The sequence below is a fragment of the Urtica dioica genome, chromosome 5, assembly GCF_054948205.1.
Source record: "Urtica dioica subsp. dioica isolate 48M chromosome 5, U.dioica_male_clone48M_v1_H2, whole genome shotgun sequence".
Taxonomy (NCBI): Eukaryota; Viridiplantae; Streptophyta; class Magnoliopsida; order Rosales; family Urticaceae; genus Urtica; species Urtica dioica.
The window spans coordinates 27,144,937-27,151,224 of record NC_142760.1 but is presented as its reverse complement, the minus strand read 5'-3'; positions in this window follow the sequence as shown (position 1 = coordinate 27,151,224).

Below are 6,288 nucleotides of genomic sequence, written 5' to 3'. Positions count from 1 at the left end.
AGTCTCAGACAACCTAAAAGTTGGTTTTCATAACTCATAATTCTTATTTAGTCTCGCACATCACAAATTTATAATGGCAATGCTTAAAAAGATAACAAGGCCTTTTACTTCTTTTTCATTGATCTTGAGGGTTACTTTTTTTTGCTGATTTACACATGGTCTCCTTAAGAAGTACAAGTAGAGATTTGCACTCATAGACACGCTATTTGGAGAAGTAAAAACATGAGCATAAATTTTTCCAATGATTAATGCCTTTGAAATTGCCATATATCATCAATGTCATCGAATTCGTAAAGTTGTGATTTACATAATAGGAAGCCAAAATTAAGTAAAATTGAAGAATATAAAAGGAGAACTAGCATACATCCTTTTAAATCGGACATGGAAATATAAAACAACGAAATGATGTATAATGTTAATTATTTATCAGTGAAGCATTTTAACTCCACTCCATAATTTTTGTTTGGAATATTGAATCATATGAACGTTTTTGGTTTTATCCTATACACAAATAGACATTTACTTATATAGTGTTTTCTCTACCCCTATGATTCTTTTGGTCCGATGCAGATGTTGTTCTGACCAATGCCCTTGATGAAAGTTATCTAAAATTGTAATAACTTTCAGTGCAAACAACATATCACATCGAACATAATGTCACTACATTAACTAAAAATAAGAAAGTCACATAAGCATTATCCTAGGTTGGTCACTCATGACAAGCCCAATTCTCAAAAGAGACAAAATGAAACCAGTTTCTTCTCTCAAGTGTGTTTTCTCTCGAATTCTCTGTCTCGTTATATCTTTGATGATTTCTAATATATCAAGTACAATAAATTGATTACAACGAGATCATATTTATAAACCAATAGCACAAATGACGTGTGACTTAAGTAACCACGTATGATCCCACGGTCACGTGTTTCACAAATTGTTTTAAGTTGAAACTGAGCTGAAACTAAATTTATGCCGTGTATAATAATCCTCTTAAACAAATGTCCCTAACGAAATGCTCCTAAACTATATTTTAACTAACTATGATGATAATTATCCTCTTAAACAAATGTTCCTAAACAAATTCTCCTAAATTATATTTTAACTAACTATGATAAGTATATATTCAGCAAATGATTATTGTATATGCACTGAAAATAATTATTCAAAATGTTTCCTTTTTTTAGCATAGCTTGAAAATTTAGAGAGAAGTCTTAAAAATAAAATTTCATATTTTATGACACAGTAATTAACAACTTTCAGATTTCTTCTTAGTTTTGATTGAGTCTAAATTTGTATATGACTATAAAAACATGATTAAATTCTTTTTATCGGATATGATTTTGTAGAAAAAAAATATATGGTTAGATTTGGATATAAGTTTCAAACATGATTAATGTTGTCGCACAAAAATAAAAAATGATTTAAAGATTCGGGCCATTCAACCCAAAGACAGACCGAGTGGTCGCACCCGAACCAAGTGTGGGAACTCGAAAGACTCGAGTTGTGGTTCCTCCAATCGGAGGCGTTCTCTGAGGACAGAAGGGGGTGAATGGGAGGTGTGATTGTGCCTCTTATTAGTTGCCTACATACCTACGCACAACAAGATCAAGTCATAACGTAGTTCAATGAGTGTGTATACGCTATTTGAGGTGCGGAGCCTGAAGGGTGTGCTCGACAGAGGAAACGGAGCACGGATGAGTCCCTGGCGACGTCTGAAGACTCTAGAATCGAGTGACCCGATAGAGAATATGTGTTTTCTCTTGGAGATAAAGGAGATTCTCAGTAAAGAATTTCGGGTGCAGCCGTATGCGTTGGAAATGAGGGAGATTCTCAATAGAGAGTCCCGGACGCAGCTGGGCGCATGAGATTAAGTGCTCGATCAAAGGAAATCGTGCGCAGAAAGTCTCCGGCAGCATTTCAGAACTCTGAGAGCGAGTAATCTTGAGGAGGAATGAATGTCTCTCTCACCCTCTCTGAGGAAGGGTATTTATAGTGAATGTGGAGGCCTAGGAGGCCTTTACACGCACATCGGGGAGCGCGTCGTGGATTTTGGGCATGCGGAAAATCTGGAGCATGCGCCGCACCATGTTCATGCATGCCAAGCGCGCGCTTATTTTGAGGAGCGTGCGATGGTGAGCTCTGCTTTGTGTGTGAGCTTGGGCTCAGACTTTCGGGCCGTTTTGTGTGGGCCTTAGCCTTCGCCGGCCTTGATGGGGTTTTTTAGTGACCCGGCCCATTGGGCCTTAATGTTTTGCGTTTTTCGAGAACGACCGACAACAATTAATAAATGGTCGCATTTAATTATACGAATTAGCACATCAATGAAATCAAAGTAAAGTAACCAACAACTAAAAGTACCTGTCTTTCAATCACAAGTAAAAATAAGTTTACATTAGGATATGGTTATTTTCAACATATAATTAAGAAAATAGCCAACTTAAACGTTTGACATTGCTAAATATCCAACGTTTGTTATATCTTAGGTAAATAGCCACAACATTTTATTTATAAGCGCGGTTTTACAGGAATACTCATACATATCATTACCGCTCAAATGTTGGCTATTTAAATGAATTTGATAAATTGCCCCTCTGAAAATGATTAAGTCAACTAAATAATTCTAAATTTAAACACATAATACAATTCAAATTTAAATGAATGACTCACAAAAGTATATAAATAAAAACGTAGAATAAATGTAATAATATCTGTTAAAAATGTGTCAATAATTGTAAATATTCTGTATATATCTGTAAATACGTATAAATGTGAACTGCGATTTTAAAGAATACAAAATCAGAAAAATAAGTGTTGCGCATATTTTGGGCATTGATATGCTATCAGGAATCCACGTAATAATGTAGAAATAACTGCTTTCTATATATTTGGAAATATAAGAGAGAATTTGAAATTCAAATTTATTAAAAAAATGTCTTAAATAAATTACTGAATTAATAATCAAAATTTAAATGAAAATTCGGAAATAAAAAGGAGGGACAAACCTGGAAAGCATAAAATTTTATAATAGGGCCACGTCATCTTTGTGGCTATTTACCTAAGATTTATGAAACATTGGCTATTTAGCAATGTCAAACGTTTAAGTTGGCTATTTTCTTAAGGATGATGCGGCTATCTAGCCATTTTAAAGTTTGGGTTTAGCAAAATAGCCCAACTTTTACAAATTGAGGAAAAGTAGCCAAAATTTTATAAACCCCAAAAATATCCCCATTGTTAACTCTTTTCCTTCTCACCTCTGCTCACCTCTGTTCTTCCCTGACCCCAAACCCTAGAAATCTCCATGGATGTACCTTTGAAGCTCCAGGTAATGTGCAGCTATGGCGGGCACATCGTACCAAATCACTAGGACAAAATACGTTATCCGGTGTGACGAATGTCGCACCCAATGCTTAAAATGTCGCACCTAAAAGTTTATTAGGTGCGACATTGGGTGCGACAGCATCGCACCGGATAACCCGTCGCAGAAGGTATTGGGTGCGACATGTCGCACCTAATAAGTACCCCTTTAGGTGCGACACTTTCAGGTGCGACATGTCGCACCAAATACAGAAGCCGTTTTCCTACCAAATTTAATAAACTTGGCGGGTAAATTCATATCGGGTGCGACATTGTCGCACCCAATACCGTTCCCGCCACAATATTCGGTGCGACAATGTCGCACCCAATATGTTTTTTAATTAAAAAAATGACCGAATTAAATAAAAATTAATTAACAAAATTCATTTAGAATTAAATAAAAATTAATTTAGAATTAAATAAAAATTAATTAACAAAATTTTAAATTAATTAGAAATAATATTCTGAAAATAGAATTCTTAATTAAAAATACAAATTCATTCTAAAAAAGCGGAAAAATAAATTCCTAATTTTTTTTCCTATAAAACTTATCGATAGTAGAATTCCCTCTACCGAATAAGTTGCCAGAACTTCGAGAACCGCTTCCGCGTCCTCGTCCACCGCTGCCTGACGCGCTGCCGCTCGCTCCACCGCTTCCGTAAGGACGGTCTCACAAGAAATCCATAGAACCAGGCGTAGAACTCGGCGTGGAACCTGGTGTCTGCTGATCAGTCCCACCTGGTTGCGATGCAGGAGGTTGGGGAGTCGTGGGAGGCTGGTTGTGCAGAATCGTTTCCCTGAACCCGACCTCCGTTACGAACCTCTCGTCACTGGTCTCTCACCTCAACTCAAGCCTCGAGATTGCTTCGTCGTCGCGCTCAAATATCAGCTTCTGAATCACGATCTTGACTCTCTCATCTCTGTTCTCACAAATGAAGATCTCATGATCTTGCTGAAAAGAGCTTCATTGCCTCGATTCGAGGTCAAGAAGTCGTTATGTATCGTCGTCATCATCATCATCATTGTTGTCGCCGTTTTTCGGACAACGATTTAGGAGTCGAAGACGGTTAGACCCAAGGCCGGACCAAGTGGTCTCGCCTCGACTCGAGCGTGTCGGACTCGATAATCCGAGTCGTCCCTTAGCTGTGAATGTCCCTTGAGTTCGTCCAAACACCTCCAAATGAGGAATCTGGAGGGTGAATGGGGGTGCGACCGCGCCAAAGGTTGGTTGCCTACGTACCCTTTAGTCGGGATCAGGTCATGACGTAGTTCAGGGCGAGTGTCGTGGCTGGATCGCGAGCGCCGGGTCGGCTGGATCTGCAGCGTCGGTTGGGATGAAAGCTTCAGCGGGCACCAGAGTCGGCTTACGCGCGCCGGGGCCGAACAGATCTGCAGCGCCAGCGGGAGTTGAGGCTTCGGCAGGCGTCGAGGCTGGATCGCGAGCGCCGGGTCGGCCGGATCTGCGGCGTCGGTTGAGATGAAAGCTTCGGCGAGCACCAGAGTCGGCTTGCACGCGGTGGGGCCGAACGGGTCTGCAGTGCCGGCGGGAGTTGAGGCTTCGGCGGGCTTCGAGGCTGGATCACGAGCGCCGGGTCGCCTGCGTTCGTGGCTTCGGAATCTCTGGGAATGAGAAATCGAGGAGAATTCACTTCAGGCCAAGGATGGCATCAAGAGAAGCAGAGAGAAGTCTCAAGTTTCTCCTCAGAAGGAATCGGCCTATCTTTCCCCTCAATGAGAGGGGGTATTTATAGTAGTTGGAGGTTGCGTGTTGAGGGATTTGGTAGGGCCCAGCCGAGATGGCTTCAAGAATGATAAAGAAAATGCTCTTGGTGGGGAAAGATTGGTGTTGGGATGATATTATGGTTTATTGGCGGGTCCCAGAAAACAAATAAGCTGAGCTCATTGATGTGGAAAGATTGGTGTTGGGATGATATTATGGTTTATTGGCGGGTCCCAGAAACAAATAAGCTGAGCTCATTGGTGTGTGGCCGTGCCTTTTGGTACGTGGGGGCTGCTATACCCCTTTTGAGTTGTGGGAAATCATGGGCTGGTACTTTTCCTTTTTGGCCCTCGGCATGGCAGGGATTTTTCCTTTTCGGCCCTTGGCAGGGCTGGGATTGCCTTCACAATCTTTGGGTTGGACTTCCTCCTGGAGGTCGAGCTCGCCGGGAGGTCGAGTTCGTCTGGGGGCTGAGGTCGAGCTCGTGAGGCCGAGGTCGGGCTCGTGAGGCCGAGGTCGAGCTCGTGAGGCCGAAGAGATGCTTTGTCCTCGTTTGAGTTGGGCCTAAAATGTTTTTTTTTTATATATATATATATATGGGAAAAATCTCTCATAACAATCATTATCGATTTCTTCGTATCAGTCGTGAAACAAGTTGTTCGTGCTCGATCGCCATTGGAGATTGTCGTCGAGTTTTTCTACATCTTCTTCTTCTTCTTTTTCTTCTTATTTATCGCACGGTGAATTGAAATTTTTGAAAGCATGATTAAATTTTTTGACATCTTATTCTTCTTCATTTTCTACTTTTGATTTATCGAAGAGTAGATTAAATTTTTTGAAAGCAAGATTAAATTTTTTGACATCTTCTTCTTCCTTTTCTACTTTTGGTTTATCGAAGAGTTGATTAAATTTTTTGAAAGCATGATTAAATTTTTTGACATCTTATTCTTCTTCTTCTTTTTCTACTTTTAGTTTATCGAAGAGTAGATTGAATTTTTTGAAAGCGAGATTAAAGTTTTAGGCATCTTCTTCTTTTTTTTCTTCTTCTGATTTATTGAATAGTAGATAAATGGAAAAAGTACAGTGGATTAAAATTTTGGAAACTTAGATTAATTAATTTGAAAATAATTAATGGTATATTAGTAGTTTTTATATTATAAGTAGCTAAAATTCACTAACTTATGAAACTTTGACTATTTTTCTCAACACTAAATTTG